The 17,672-nt window shown below is 35.5% G+C and overlaps 1 pseudogene; it reads right to left on the reverse strand.

Annotated features, from left to right (window-relative positions):
• Positions 1–616: 616 nt before the first annotated feature.
• On the reverse strand, positions 617–2,469 carry LOC127218306 (heat shock cognate 71 kDa protein-like; annotated as a pseudogene).
• Between the last annotated feature and the right edge of the window lie 15,203 nt (positions 2,470–17,672).

The following is a 17,672-nucleotide window of genomic DNA, read 5'->3' on the forward strand; positions in this document are numbered from 1 at the left end:
AACAATTTGAGCTTCCCTGGGAAGGTGACCATAAATGCCCTTCCCGGATAGTGAAATCAACAACTAATTTATCCAAGGAGCCCTCATCTAATGCCTGTTGTAAACAGGAGCAAAAACATCCATACATAAACACTGAGTCAAACTAGAACCCAGAGGCAGAAGGAGAGGACAAGACCAGGCGACAGAAACACATAGAGACAGCTTAGCTGAACAAGGAAGAGCTAACGGGCCAACAGACTGATAGCTGGGAAGCCAGCATGGGACTGACTCAGGCACCCCTGAATATGGGTCTCAGCCAGAAGGACTGAGCAGTCTAAGGGACCTCAGACAGTGGAGCCAGGATGTATCCCTGGTGCACAAAAGGACCTTGCTAACATTTATAATACTTTTTCAATGTAATGTTTATCCCCTCCCTCTCCTCTCTTAACCACTAACCATCTATCCAGTTTCTGTGAAATATATATATATATATATATATATATATATATATATATGAATGTATGTGTATATGTATATGTATATGTATATGTATATGTATATGTATATGTATATATGGTGTCAATTTAAATAGTATTATTAGACATTACATTTTCTACCTTATTAGACATTACATTTTCTATTTATGATACAGTGCACCAGATGGAGTAGCTCCACCACCAGGGAAGCCCCCAGGCATGCCACCAGCACTCTGGTACAGCTTGGTTAATGATGTGGTTACACACTTTCTCCAGTTCTTTCTGCTAGTGTTCAAATTCTTCCTTTGCTGCAGTCTGATTCTTATCTTGCCAACTGACGATTACATTACAATTGCCTAGAATCTTCTGTTTGTCCTCATCATTGATCTTTCCTTGAAGTTTCTCATCTTCAACTGTTGGTATCATGTTGAAAGCATAGGACTCCAGTGAATTCTTGGCAAAAACCTTATCTCTCTGCTTCTTATCTTCAGCTTTGTACCTCTCAGCTTCATAGACCATGCATTCAATACCCTCCTTGCTCAAGCAGCCCTTGTCATTGGTGATGGTGATCTTGTTCTCCTTGTCTGTGCTCTTTTCTACAGCAGAAACATTGAGGATGCCATTGGCATCAATGTAAAAAGTGATTTCAATCTGAGGAACTCCATGAGGGATGCCTGTAAGTTCAAACTTCCCAAGCAGGTTGTTATCCTTGGTCCTGTCACTTTCATCTTCATAGACCTGAATGAGAACACTGGGCCGATTGTCAGAATAGGTAGTGAAAGTCTGTTTCTGCTTGATAAGGATGGTGGTATTATGCTTGATGAGGACAGTCATGACTCCACCAGCAGTTTCAATACCGAGGGAAAGAGGAGTGACATCCAAAATCAGCAAATCTGCCTGGACAGCTGCACCATAAGTGACAGCTTCATCGGGGTTAATGCTCTTATTCAGATCTTTTCCATTGAAAAAGTCTTGCAGGAGTTTCTGAATCTTGGGGATTCTGGTAGAACTACCAACCAGAACAAAGTCATGGATCTGTGACTTGTCTAGCTTAGCATCTCAAAGGGCCTTTTCTACAGGGACCAGGGTGCCTCTGAACAGGTCAGCATTTAATTCTTCAAATCAAGCAAGGGTAATGGAGGTATAGAAATCTATTCCCTCATAGAGAGAATCAATCTCAATACTGGCCTAAGTGCTGGAGGAGAGGGTGCGCTGGTTCACAGGCAGTATGCAGAGGCCTGACAGCTTTCTTGTTCTCACCGATTTTCTTCTTGTGCTTTCTCTTAAACTCATCAATGAAATGGTTGACCATTCTGTTATCAAAGTCTTCTCCATCCAAGTGGGTGTCTCCAGCTGTTGATTTGACTTCAAAAATTCCATCCTCAATAGTTAGGATTGACACATCAAAAGTACCACCTCGCAAGTCATTCCTTTCAGTGCCAACTTTCTTATCTAGCACATAAGCAATAGCAACAGCAATTGTTTCATTGATAATTCGAAGCACATTGAGGCCAGCAATGGTTCCTTCATCTTTTGTTTCCTGTCGCTGAGAATCGTTGAAGTAGGCTGGCACTGTGAACACAGCATTAGTAATAGTCTTGCCGAGATAGGCTTATGCAGTTTCCTTCCTTTTAGTCAAACCATAGAGGACACCTCCTCTGGGTAGAAATTTTTGCCTCTCCCTTGTACTCTACTTGGACCTTGGGCCTGGCTGCATCATTCACCAACATGAAGGGCCAGTGCTTCATATCAGACTGAACAACAGCATCGTCAAACCTACGTCCGATCAGATGTTTGGCATCAAAAACTGTGTTTGTGGGGATCATTGCAATCTGATTATTTGCAGCATACCCAATTAATCATTCTGTGTCAGTTATAGTAACATAGCTTGGCGTGGTTCAGTTACCCTGCTCATTTGCAATTATCTCCACCTTTCTGGGCTGGAAGACACCCATGCAGGAGTAGGTGGTGCCAAGATCAATACCAAGTGCAGGTCCCTTAGACATGGTTGCTTACTGGTGGGCCCTGCTTTGCTGGTGACGAAAGCCCACAAACGCCGCAAGCTGCCTCTGTGTTCAATGAGCTACCATGTATATTTTGAAAATTAATTCTATTTCTTTACAGGTATTTGAATGCAACAAAGGTAAGTAGATACAATTCTGATGCAATATATATACTATCTAGTGTTTTGCTCCAGAAATATTTTTTTTCTTTATAATTAGATCATTGGTGGGTTTGAAAATTTATCTTTAGTCTATGTTATGCACTGTGTACTTTTACCATTTTCATTCATAGCATGAAGATAAATCTTCTCCATTTATATAAATAGTCATTAATTCCCTCATTGATTAACAATTTCAAATTAAAGTTGTTACCTATTACTTAAATTTCAAGTCTCCCTGCTTTGTTTTGAAGTTTACCAATCTTTGAAACCACAATTTTGAGGATTTAGCTAAAAATTACTGACAATACCAATGCATAATTAGTGTATACTATTTTTTGCTATTACATCTGTGATCAGAGTACTATTTCACACATTATAAGTAATATGGCAACAAATAAGGGTAATGAAGAGAACTATCACAAGGTCAAGGAAAAAAAACAGGCATGATTATGGGGATACATGTATACTTTCTCACAAGCAAACTGTGTACACACACAAACCTCTACATAAAGCGGAACAAATTAGCATAACAAATCATATAACATAGTGAAAGAAGTAAAAGAATGGGTATTTTATTGAAGTAATCTGCTGATATTTACCATAAAAAGTTGTTCAGTGTATTATCTATGAATATACCTTTGTGCTTGTTATTAAGTTCATAAAGAATCATAATTCCTAATGCATCTAGAACTAGTCTTACATTTCAGTAGACAATGCTGTTATTCATTTGATCCATTTTATTTTAGAGTTCAAAAACACAAGAAATATACAGAGGGATACTATCATAAGAACTCAAAATGTCTACTGTATCTTGATTGAGAATTAAGTTTCAATGACATTGACTGAAACACAATAAGTGTGTCAGACAGTGCCATGAACATTGGATTTGAGGAACATACAAAATATTTGGAGTGGAGAAAAGATGAATAGTTTTAACTAAACATTCATTATATGTGGACAGGTTTACTTTTCTAAAGGCACATTTTGATTTTTGGTGTTTATAAAATAATAATTTAAATTAGCTGAATTAGTTGTAAACAATTTTCATTCTGCTCCAATTATCAAAACAAAGAAAACAAGCAAAAGTCCTTAATATCTCAATGGATTTTCTGATATTTTTATTTCACCTATAGAGATATCCCTTTTACTAAAATTCATTGCAGACACAAAATGATTTAAGATTGAGGAATCCATATAGATGAGATAAACAAAAATTTTCTAACAAGCGTCTTCTAAAAAGTTGAATGACCTTTCTGTATGATATTTGCAAGTAATTTTCCACAGTAATGTGGGTAGTGAAGAAATAGCAATAGCATTAAAACTTTTATTCTACTTTGTGAAGCCCACTCTGTGTTCCAAGAAAATTAAAATTTTCCTTGGGGGATTCAGTGATATCACATTTCTTCATTGATAAAATGTGTAAGAACTGAGTACTGGGCACTGAACAACATTTGTTGAGATTAGAACATATACTTAGCAGAGGAAACTTTTTATTTTGTTCATCCTACATAAATGTTAATTTTGAAATGTTCTGATATTGTATAGCAACTGTGGTTTGCTAATTACGTGAGTGTCAGCCAACTATACTGACACAGATTATGTGATTTCTGTAAGAGAATATGTGCTATTTGAGTATTTGTAGACTAGAAAATAAATGATACAAAGCTATGAAGTAAAAAGATGAGAACTTTCTTAAGGACAATTTATTTCAAATTTCCATGGAATAAGTAAGATGAAACTTAACAAGTTGGAGTTTGCTATATGAAGTACTGATTGAAATGTGGTTAATGCAGAGGTAAATACACTGTAGGCTTCAGGTTAAAGTCTAGCATCTGGCTTAATAAACCTTCATTTGATATATCCAGATAAGTCTAAGACACACTAGAGTTAGGTATTGAGTTATTTTTCTTTGGGTAATTATACTTTATAGTAATTTGAGAATAGCAGAGTGTCTTAGTTACTGTTTGATTGCTATAAAGAGAAACCATGTCCAAGTAACTCATAAAATAAATAATTTAATTGAGGACTTATTTACAGTTATAAATGTCTATTCTGTGACAATTAGGGCAGGGAGTGTAGTAGCAAGCAGACAGAATGGCTTTTGAGCAGTTGCTGAGAGCTCATAGCTGCTCATAAACCACAAGTAGAGAGAGACAGAGATGGAGATAGCAAATAGAGAGACAGACACTCAGAGATATAGGAGCTACGACTGAGGTTCCTAGTTTGATCAAAATTACTGATATCCATTGTTAAGCTAATGAAAGCTGCTGAGGCAAGGTGAATCCTCCACATGGAAACCTAGAGAAATCATTGTTTGAAGTAATACAAAAAGCATGGATTATCTTAGAGACTCCAATATGTTGGAGATGCCAGAGCTGTATGATACTTGCTAAAGAGAGCTGCTAACAGGGTGTGGAACCAGCCCATGAGAAAGAAGTGTGTTTCAGTCAACAAATCTGAAAGGAGTTGATGTTCTGAAGAAGATTTTAACATCATACATAGAGTTGCAGAATTAGGAGTTTGCCCAGATAGTTTTACACTGTGCTTTGCTTCAGTATTTTCTCATGATCCTACCTTTTTTCCATTTTGAAACAGCAATGTATATCATGTATGTTGGAAATATTTAATCTGCTTTTACATTTGGATTTTGCATGAAATTACAGTTAAAAGACTATGAATATCAGAAGAGACTTTGAACTTTTAGAGAAGTGTGATCCTATTACAAACTGTGAGGACTTTTGAAGAGGAACTGAATGCATCTCTGCATTATGGTATGTCTAAAGCCTATGGTGCCCAGGGTGTGAAATGTGGTAGTTTGAATAGGCATGGAAACCATATACTCATGTCTGAAATAATAAGCCAACCCTAATTAAATGTTTTCCTTTTAAGAGTATCCATGGTCTTAGTGATTCTTCACAACAGTCTAACTTCTAATTAAGACAAAGTTGCTTTGTTTGTAGCTGGGTGATACTGGTGATTATGATTCTATAATAGCATGCAGATTATCTTACAGTATCATGGACACTTGTATCAGTGTACAAAAAAATCACATTTAATGCCAATTTAAAAACAAACACTGGCATAATGTTTGAGTTATTTCTTAGCATTTAGGATGGGCTTATAGTCTGCCTTGTAACATATATAGAATATACCCTACCTACTTAATTTTTCACTGGATTAGAGCTTTCTTAGAAATAACTACTATGTCTTTGAGTAAATAGCCAGTGACACAAACTTAATAATGTTCTTGGTGTTAAATACTGAAAGAATGCACACCTATGTGAAATAATAAATATTTTGCTTTATTTATAGCATTCACTTTAAATTCTAGAGAGTTAGTTTGCATAATTTGCCAACATTGCATAAAGGAACACATAAATATATGAGTGCACATGGGAGATAACCAATTTTTTTGTCTATTTGAAAAAATGAAAATTACTATCTTTTTCCTGATGAGTTAATTAAGTTCCATATTCAGTCACAGTCATTTGAGTAGCATGGTTGCTGGAAAGGGAATTAGTAGCATACCATGATGGATAAATAGGAAGCTTTTTATGGGAAGAGATATTTTTCACAGCTAAATAAATGTAAACATATGATGAAAGGAAAATCCTATTTAAGAAAAAGGAGTTTAGGTGTTAATCTTGAATAAGTAAATGTTAAGGGAATTTATAAATGACGTCTTATACATTAGTATCACTCTACTCAACATAGGTAATTATTTTTTATCAGTTTTCTCACTTGGCTAAGAATTATTTATAAGAATTGTTTTAAATTTGCTGTAGTTCTAAGTGTATTATATGACTTATAATTGATGACTTTTGAAAATCCCTAATTTATATTAATAAACCACATCAAAGTGTTACAAAGGATTCCAGAATTTTATCAGTATTTTCAAAAATTTCTCTACTGGCAATTACTAAGTTTAATATTTTGCCATATTTCCATTTCTCTTCATAGCATTGCTTTCTGTGTAACGCATATGTAGAAGATTAGAATTGTCTGCTATTTTCCACATAAAAATATTTTACATATATTTTCAAATAATAAACTCATTCATGGCCAATATTTGTTTCATAGGTAAGTACTATAATGTTATTTTTAAAAAGGTTATATTTTTAACCATCTTCTCATAGATTAAACACCAAAATAATTAGCAGAACACTTTTTGAACAGGCAATAGGTTGAAAGAAGCCTTAAACAAACAAACAAACAAAAGCAATCTAGTAAGTATTAAATGCAACATATAGATGTAGGTTGATCAGATCTGTATGCATTTTGAGCTGGTTGTGATCAATAAAGAAACACTTTCCCTTATAAATCTCTTATAAATATTTTTGCAGAACATAGTCTGTCACTGCTTTTCCATATCGGGTTTTTTTTTTTTTTTTTTTTTTTTTTTTTTTGTACAGTTCAATAAAGACAAAGCAGAACCCTTTCAGGGACTTGCAAAACAGCTAGAAAACATAGACAAATAAGACACACATAATACCAAGAATAACAGAGGCTATAGATCACAAACTACAGGTAGATGCAAGACAGATGATTCAAATTTGGGTACTCACTTGGTATAAAACAACAAGAAGTCTCTTTCAGTTTTATTTTTCCCTTCTTCTTTGGATTACTATTATTATTTTCTTATTTTACATATCAATCCCAGGTCCCCCTCCCTCACATCCTCCCATTCTCAGAAATCCTCCCCTCCCATTCCCCACCCACTCTACATGGAGGGTGAGGCCTTCCAGGATGGATCATCAAAATGTGTCCTATTTCTAGGTTAAGGGAGTATGCCTCCATGGGAATGTGCTCCCAAAACTTTTCATGCATAAGTGATACACCCTGGTTCCACTGTCAGAGGTCCCATAGATTGTCCAGGTCTTCTAATTGAGACCCATGTTTAGGATGTCTGGTTTGGTCCAATGCTGGTTTCCCAGCTATCAGTCTGGGGTTCCATGAGATTCCCCTTGTTCATGTCAGCTGTCTATGTGGATTTTTGTAGCCTGATCTTTACCCCTTTGCTCAGGACTACTCCCTCTCTGCAAATGTATTCCAGTAGTTCAGCTCAGTATTTAGCTGTGGGTGTCCATCTGTTCCATCAGCTCTAGGATGGCATATACGTTAGTTGTAAATCTCATTATCAGGGAAGGGCATTTAAGGTAGACTCTATACTATTGCTCATATTGTTATTTGGGATCATCCTTGTAGGTCTCTGGACATTTCTCTACTGTCAGCTTTCTCTTCAATCCTATAATGGCTTCTTCTATTATGGTATCTCTTTTCTTGGTCTCATCTATTTGTCCCTTTACTCAGTCTTCCTGGTCCCTCATGTTCTCCTCTCCCCTCTTTCACTTTCCTAATATGACATCAACACATTTTTTGTGTATTGTGTTTAGAATCTTTAATGTTGTTATCAATACAAAAAAGAAAGGAAAAGAAAAGAAAAGTAAAAGAAAAATCCTAAACCCAAAGAGATAATTTAAGTTAAAGAGGAAAATAAAATGAAACCAAAAAAAAAATAGCAATAGCAAGTACTTTTTTACATGCAACTTAAATCAGAATGTAAAAAGCAGGTTAATCATGCATCATTGAAAGGCCAAACTTCAAAAATATATTGACAGCACATATACTTTCTGAGTTAAAAAGAAAAAAAATATAGAGGACACAATGTTGGGTGGGTAATGAGTGGAATTGATCTATAAATAGCTTGGTGATGGGCAAACATGGTCAAAATATATTTTATGTTTCATTGCAAAAGCAACAGCTCTAATCTCAAAAGATGAAATAATTTATTCTGGAATCATTTTGATGGACAATGGCCAGTGAAAACATATTTACGTTAGCCCAAGTTCCATCTTCCAATGGTGAAACAGTTCCATGGTGTTTTTATGGTTTTCCAGAGAACAAATTCATAAATTGAAAGTACATTGGTAGATACATGAGATTGGTAGAGACAGAAAGGTGAGGAAAGCTTTTCTATAGGCTCAAGATATTATCTGAGTTGATAGAATCTAGTGTTCTGCTAAATTAATAGAGTCTAAAAAGGTTTTTATCTTTCAGTCACATAAAGTTAGTTCTCACTCAGTGGTGGATAAGGCATGGTTGTTCTAGGAGGATTGAACTTATACAATATAAGGTAATGAGGCTTTTAACTTGTAACATTTCAATATTTCCAAAGTACTAAAATTCTAATCAACCAGTCTGTGCAGACACAGCTTCTTTGGAGAGCTTTCATTCACATATTTTTTAAATTCTCAATTAATTGAAATGAAGAAAAGTCTTTGCAAACAAGGTTTCTTCATCAAAATATTTTGCAGTTATAGCTTATATTTTTCTCACTGTCCTGTGAGAAAACAAGAACAAGATGTGTTCTTGTTTGATTGTAATGTCTGCTTAGCTACAACCAGAGTTACTCGATATTTGATGTCCTTAGAGTCCTACTGCAATATATGTGATAAAAAATACAAACTTCTGAAAAAGGACCCCTTATGTTCAATATTATAAAAATAAAATTTAGAGCTTTGAAGACTGCTTCATTTATGAGCAGTAATAAATAATTTTTTTCATAAATATCCTTCATTTATATAATAATTTTCTCCACCAATATTCCTGGTCTATATCTGCTTTCCTACATTCAGAGTTATGTATTTTTTAAAAAACACAAAGGATGGTAAACTGTAGTCATCTATATGTGTATGTATGTATCCTAAGAATCTACTAATTAAGAATCTGCATTTGCACCAGATGCTAATTGTGTTCTGTAACCTCCACGTTTACATTATATATTACTATACTTGATATCAGAGCACACATGATTTTAGAAATCCAGAAATGTCTCTAGCCCAAACATTTTAGTTCAATGAATATTTCCAGTCAGTATCAAACTAAAAGCTTCTAGTCTTGCTAGATCATGGAATATTTTCCTTCTCTGAACTCCAGAGTATGACTTCTGTCTTGATTAGCTATACTCTTAAATTTTAGAATGTGTGTGTGTATATGTATGACTATATATATATATATATATATAAAACTCGGCTTCATTTTTTGTCTTTCTTTTGAAAACAAAGATCCTGTTAATCATTTTTAAAAATTATTTTTATTCCCTCAAATGTTGACCTCCATTTCTTCTCTCTCTTCTCCTCCCAACACCCCCCCAGTTTCCTCCTCTATTTCCCTACAATACTAAAAGCAGGCTTCCAAGGGATTTAAACCAAACTTGGCATGACATAGAAAATTAACTTATACTAGCTGGACATGTCAACGCTGTAGAAGGAAAATTTTCCCAAGTATAGCTAAAATAATCAGAGCCACTCCCTGATGGGAGATGGCATTATGTAAATATATTTCTCGTATTTGGATAATGAACATAGAACTGTTGACCAATAGGAAAACAAGATAGGAGGAACTGGGAGACAAGGAGGATTCGGGGAGATATAGGAAAGGAATTTAGATGTAGGGACTTGAGAAGGTTCGGACCCTCTCTCAGGTAAGATAAGACCATGTGGACACACTTATATTGATAGAAATGTGTTAATATTTAAAACAGAGGTGGCCAATAAGAAACACTAGTAATAGGCCAATAGCTTTATATCTAATACAGTATCTGTGTGTTTTATATGGGACTGATGTGGCTGTGGGATGAGACTGATGGATAAACTGCTCATAACAACTCCCTACACCAAATTCCACTGTTTGCAATCCCACAAAAACACCAATCTGCATAACTATCGGTTACATGCAGAGGATCTATGTCAGACCCATAAAGACTGTTTGTAACTTTAGTGTTACTGAGCCGCTATGGGCCCTGGTTAGTTTACTATGCAGGTCATCCATATTCTAGTAGTGTCCTGAACCCCACTGGTGTTTACAATTTTTCCTTCTCAACTTCTACATGGTTCACTTGGATCTATCTAGTGCTTGGCTGCATCTGCTCCCATCAGTTGTTAGATGTAACTTCACCTGTAACTAAATTAACATCTGATTACCTTTATAATAATTTCCATTGCATAGAACCAAAATAAATAAAATGATCATGTACTGAATAAGTTTTTGCTAGTGGAACTTAGTTTTCAGGTTATTATTGCTATCAAAATAAACTTCAGGTGATTTTCCTGGTGGGTAAAAGGAGCTATGAGGTCTGAATTTCCCTCTTTCTATGCCAATACTCATCTAAGCTTCAGAGACACAATTATGTACTAAAGAAATTGAGAAAAAAAAAAAAACGCAATCTGAGTTTTTTTCCGTGTTCAGTGGGTGACTCACAAGATGATAAACTTTTAATCACCTGATACCCTTGTTTATATTTTAGAGACAAAACTATTTCATATATATATACACATATATATATATATATGTATATGGCAATCTTTGAATAATTTGTGTATGTGGTTTTCTAACATGTAATGGCCTTCTTGTTTTGTTTTTATTTAATTTTGCCAAAACTTGCACATGCCAATTAAACATTCAGAGTGAACAATTTTATGATTCCTTGCAGAGTCCTTTATTGAGGAGCCTTTTCTATCCCTTAGTCTAAGGGTTCATAATCTTTAACGATTCTGTAATAATTGAGTGACTGTTTTGGTAACACAACTGCTATTTTTAGATAGAGGACCTAGAACCTATCTTATTATACAAATGAGGTAATATATTCATAGACTGACAGCTATAAAATTCAATTAAATAATAAGCTACTTCTAAATGATCCATAAGTCAAAATGTTCTGATTAATATTTTGTTCTAGCTGTCTGTGTTAATAAGCATATTCACTTATTCCGATGTTTAAAAGTATCATTTGGACTTCATCATTGTAGTATTATTATGGATATTGATTTCAGAATGTTTAATCTATAGTGGAATCTCTTATAATTTGAACTGCTCTACAGAGGAAATTTGACCCTAAACATTTCCAAGAAATTAGTACTTACTTACTAAGTATTTAAATAAGGTACCAGGAAGAAAAAACCTTTTTAGACTTCTTAGTTGTTACTGAAAATATAAAAGATGTTTGTAAGTTGACTACAATAAGTTTATCTAAATGTCCAAATTATTTCTGAACTTCTTTTCTTGAATGGTAGCATAATTGATCTATTTTTTCAATGTCATTGAATACAAACCTCCAAAACTTGCAGCTCACAAGACCACTCAGTTAAATATTAGAGTTACTTCCAGTTAATACTAACCTATTTAATAATGAAATTTTCATAGGTTTATTTAAGTGAACTTGATAAAATAATTTCTTATACTTGGACCATTGATAAACTTTCTGTTGTATTTCCTTAATTTTCTGAAATGCAGTCATAACATACAGTATAGTAACATAGGATCTCTCTTAGATATTAACAGTCCACTTGAAAGTGGCTTTGTGTAACATAATTTCCATTTCTAAAGGGAAATCATAATAAGATATGATTTTGATGCAATTTAAGGATAAAATAAATCCAATTACAACAGAATTGCCTACGTGGATGCTATTATATTTTATTTATATAAGTAGAGACTAGTTTTTCCAGGGATAGAAATAGTTCTGCTTCCTGAAGCAAGAGGACATTAGTAACATTTAGATGTTTAAGTTTGTATGTCCTTTAACCTATATTTTTAAAGAAGCATTCATTCTAATGCTGACAGCCCTTCTACGGCTATGAATTTTTCATCAGAAACTTAAAAAATATCTGTGATTTTTATAGTCACTTTTTTAATGGAAAAATCCACTGATGATTTTTATTTTCTTCTTTCATAGCTTTCAACTGTGTTAGTCTTTATTCTGAGAATGCATGAAATATATATTTTTAGGGATATTTTTATTTACTTATTTTATATAACCAAGTCCATTTAAATGAAAACAAATATTTATAGACAATATTTGGGAATTTGGGCGTTGTTCATTCCAAACTACTTCCTGCTGGTAAGGGGCACTGTCATGGGGGATTCGAAGAAGATGAAGAAATCCTGGCTGTAAGGCTGCTTTGTCCAGCTGTTTTGAATGTAGGATCACCTGGTACTCTGTTTCAGGCACTCTGGCTTAATCAAACCACATTAGTCTGGAAGGAATCCACAGCTTTTCATTTTCTGTGGAAACAAGTCGATTCCAGTTCCCTCTCCCTCCCTCCCTCCCTTCCTTCCTCCCTCCCTTTTATTCACTCTGCCCTCTCACATGAACACTAACCACCCTCCCCTCCCATCCCCCCACCCCAATTCCATATGTATGGGAATGCCATCCAGTTGGGGTCATGTAGATCTGACAGGTAATGTGAAGTAGGGACTAGGGCTTCCCTCCTGTCTCCAGGTTAAGGAACTTATCCCTCCATGGGGGATGTGTTACCAAAGTCCTTTTGTGCACCAGGGATTAGTCCTGGCTCCACTGTCTGAGGTCCCTTAGACTGCTCAGTCCTTCTGGCTGAGACCCATATACAGGGGTGCCTGAGTCAGTCCCATGTTGGCTTCCCAGCTATCAGTCTGTTGGCCTGTTAGCTCCTCCTTGTTCACCTAAGCTGTCTCTATATGTTTCTGCTGCCTGGTCTTGTCCTCTCCATCTGCATCTGGGTTCTAGTTTGACTCATTGTTTATGTATGGGTGTTTGCTCCTGTTTCCATCAATAGATGAGAGCTCCTTGGATAAGTTAGTTGTGGATCTCACTATCTGGGAAGGGCGTTTATGGTAGCCTTTCTATGGAAGTTCAAACTTTTAGTTGGCAGCAGTCTTATAATTCACTAGATGTTTCTTTGTATTAAATTTTTTGTTCAATTCAGTATTGCCTCCCTCTTTTATGTCCTCTCTCTCTCTCTCTCTCTCTCTCTCTCTCTCTCTCTCTCTCCTCTCTTCTATTACTAACCACGCTCAATCTTCCTAGTTGCACGTGTTTTCCTTTCCTCCCCCTTGTTTTCTCTTGCTTCTCTCTCCATTCGCTGCCCACCCAACTTCCTTTGTGCACTGGAGGACTTGTACCATCCTGGTTCTGTGAGGGAGTTTATATGAATCACTTAAAATGCACCTTGTATCTTAGTTCCTTCTGATGATGTTAATTATAGACTGGTGATCCGTTGATCTAGGTCTAAAATCCATATATGAATGGGTACATACTGTGTTCCTCTTTTTCTGACAGGGTTACCTCATTCAGAATGGTTTGTTCAAGTGCCATCCACTTGCCTGCAAATTTCAAGATACCATTATTTTTTTCTGCAGAGTAGTATTCCATTGTATAGATGTGCCACATCTTCATTTTACATTCTTCATTTGAGGGGAATCTAGGTTGTTCCAGGTTCTTGCTATTACAAATAGTGCTGCTATGAACATAGTTAAACAGATGTCTTTGTTGCATGGATGTGGATCCTATGAGTATATGCCTAAGAGGGGGCTTGCCAGGTCCTCTATTAAACTAATTCCCATTTTCCTGAGGAACTGCCATACTTACCACCATAATGGCTGTATGAGTTTGTACTCCCACCAGCAGAAGAGGTGTGTTCCAATTTCTCCACATCCTCTCCAACAGGAATCATCAGTGGTTTTCTAAATTTAGCCATTCTACCAGGAGTGAGATGGTGTCTCAAAGTTGTTTTGATTTGCGTTTCCATGATAGCTAAGGATGTGGAAAAATTTCTTATGTGTTTTTCAGCTTATTTAATTTCCTCTATTGAGAATTCTTTCTTTAGTTTTGTAACCCATTTTTAAATAGGGTTATTTGGTGTTTTGTTGGCTAGTTTCTTGAGTTCTTTGTATATTTTGGAGATCAGCCCTTTCTCAGATATAGGATTGGTGAAAATCTTTTCCCAGTCTGTGGGCTGCCTTTTTGTCTTGTCCAATGTGTCCTTTGCCTTAAATAAGCCTCTATGCTTGAAGAGGTCCCATTTATTAATAGTTGCTTTCAGTGTTTGTGCCCCTGGAGTTATGTTCAGGAAGCAGTCTCCTATACCAAGTTGTTCAAGGGTACCTCCTACTTTCTCTTCTAAGTGGTTCAATGTTGCTGAATTGATGTTTAGGTCATTGATCCATTTGGACTTGAGTTTTGTGCATGGTGACAGACATGGGTCTATCTTCAGTCTTCTACACACCCTCATCCAATTTTTCCAGCTCCGTTTGTTGAAGATGCTTTCTCTGCCCCATTGTATAATTTTAGCTGTTTTGTCGAAAATCAGTTGTTCATAGGTGGGTGGGTTAATATCACAATTTCAATTCGATTTCATTGGTCTACCTGTCTATTTTAATGCCAATACCAGGCTGTTTTCAGAACTATAGCTCTGTAGTAGAGCTTAAAGTCAGTAATGTTGATGCCTCCTAAAGATCTTTTATTGTATAGGGTTGTTTTGGCTGTTCAGGGTCTTTTGTTTTTCCATATAAAGGTGATTAATATCCTTTCAAGGTCAGTGAAGAATTGTGGTAGGATTTTAATGGGGATTGCATTGAATCTGCAGATTGCATTTGGCAAGATTGTCTTTTGTACTATATTTATCCTACCTATATAAGAGCATGAGAGATCTTTCCATCTTCTGGTATCTTCTTTAATTTCTTTCTTTACAGCCACAAAGTTCTTATTATATAAATCTTTTTCTTCTTTGGTAATCATTATACCAAGATATTTTATGTTGCTTCTGTCTATTGTAAAGGGTGATGTTTCTCTGATTTCTTTCTCTGTCTCTGAAAAAAGTAGGGGTACTGATTTTTTTGAGTTTATCTTATATCATGCTAGTTAGCTGAAGGTGTGTATCATCTGTAGGAGCTCCCTGGTAAAGTTTTTTTGGGTCACTTATGTAAACTATCATATCATCTGCAAATAGAGACAGTTTGACTTCTTCCTTTCCAATTTGGATGCCCTTGATCTCCTTTTGTTGTCTTATAGCATTAGCTAGCACTTCTAGTATGATATTGCAGAGATATGGAGAGATAGGGCAGCCTTGTCTTGTTCCTGATTTTAGAGGAATTGTCTTCAGTTTCTCTCCATTCAGTTTGATGTTGGCAGTTGGTTTGCTGTATATTGCCCTTATTATGTTTAGGTATGTTCCTGTTATCCCTGACCTCTCCAAGACCTTTATCATGAAAGGGTGTTGAATTTTGTCAAAGGCTTTTTCAGCATCTAGGGAGATAATCATATGGTTTTTCTTTTTCTGTTTCTTTATATGGTGGATCACGTTGATAGATTTTCGTATGTTAAACCATCCCTGCAATCCAGGGATGAAGCCTACTTGGTTAAGTTGGATGATTTTTCTGATATATATTTGAATTCGTTTTAGCAGTATTTTATTGATGATTTTTTTTATCAATGTTCATCAGGGCTATAGTTCTGTAGCTTTCTTTCTTATTTGTGTTTTTGTGAGGCTTGGGTACCAAGGTTATTGTGGCCTCCTAAAAAGAGTTTTTCAATAAAACTTCTGTTTCTATTTTGTGGAAAAGTTTGAAGAGTAGTGGTATTTCTTCCTTGAATGCCTGGTAGAATTCTGCACTGAATCCATCTGGCCCTGGACTTTATTTTGTTGGAATGCTTTGGATGACTGCTTCTATTTCATTGCGGGTTATAGGTCTATTTAAGTTGTTTGTCTGTTCTTGATTTAATTTTGGTAAGTGATAGTTATGCAGAAATTTGTCTATTTCCTTTGAATTTTCAAATTTGTGGAATACATATTTTCAAAGTATGACCTGAAAATTGTCTGGATTTTCTCTCTGTCCATTTTTATGTACCCCTTTTCATTTCTGATTTTGTTAATTTGCATGTTCTCTCTCTTCTTTTTCGTTAATTTGGATAAAGGTTTGTCTATCTTGTTGAATTCCTCAAAAAACCAACTCTTCTTTGCATTGATTTTTTTGTATTGATTTCCTGGTTTCTATTTTGTTGATTTCAGCCCTCAAGTTGATTATTTCCTGGCATCTACTCCTACAGGGTGATTTCACTTCTCTCTGTTCTAAGGCTTTCAGTTGTGCAGTTAATTCTCTTCTGAGACTATTCTCTGTTTTCTTCATAGAGGCACTTAGTGAAATGAACTTCCCTCGTAGCACTGCTTTCAAGGTTTCTCGTAACTTCAGGTATTTTGTATCCACATTCTCACTGAATATTAGAAAGTCCTTATTTTATTTCTTTATTTCTTCTTTGACCCAGGAGGTGTGCAATTGCACATTGTTCAGTTTTCATGAGTTTGCAGGTTTTCTGCTATTTGTGTTGTTGTTGAATTCCAATTTTAAGGCATGGTGGTCTGATAAGATACAGGCTACTATTCCTATTCTCTTGTATCTGTTGAGGTTTGTTATGCCACCTAGTTTGTGGTCGATTTTAGAGAAGGGTTCATGTGGAGCACAGAAGAGGGTCTATTCTTTTGTCTTTGGATGGAATGTTCTATAGATGTCTGTTAACCCCAGTTGAGACATAACTTCTTTTAGTTCTTTTGTTTCTTTGTTGAGTTTCTGATTTGTGGTCCTGTCTATTGTTGAGAGTGGTGTATTGAAGTCTCCCACTATAAGTGTGTGAGGTTTTATATGAGCTTTGAGTTTTAGTAGTGTTTCTTTTACGAATGTGGGTGACTTTGTATTAGGGGCATATATGTTGAGAACTGAGACTTTGTGTTGATGGATTTCTCCTGTGATGAATATGAAATGACTGTCTTCATTTCTTTTGATTATTTTTGGTTTGAAGTCTAACTTAGTAGATATTAGGATAGCTAAACCTGCTTGCTTCTTATTTCCATTTGATTGGAAAATCTTATCCAACCCTTTACCCTGAGGTAATGCCGATCTTTGAAGCTTAGATGTGTTTCTTGTATACAGCAGAAGGATGGATTCTGTTTTCATATCCATTCTGTTAGCCTTTGTCTTTTTGTAGTTGAGTTTAGACGATTAATGTTGAGTGTGAGTAAGGACCATTGATTGTTGATGCTTGTTTGATTCAGGATTGTTATTGGCAGTGGTATTGTGAATCTATTAGTTCTGCTTCACCCTTGGTTTCTGGTGTAGTTTAATTATCTGTTGCCTACATTTTTCTTCCTTGAGTTGGAGTTTTCCTTCCAATACTTTCTGTAGGGCTAGATTTGTAGATATGTATTGGGAAAATCTGGTTTTGTCATTAAAATCTTGTTTTCTCC

This window comes from Phodopus roborovskii, unplaced genomic scaffold (assembly GCF_943737965.1).
Source record: "Phodopus roborovskii unplaced genomic scaffold, PHOROB, whole genome shotgun sequence".
NCBI lineage: Eukaryota > Metazoa > Chordata > Mammalia > Rodentia > Cricetidae > Phodopus > Phodopus roborovskii.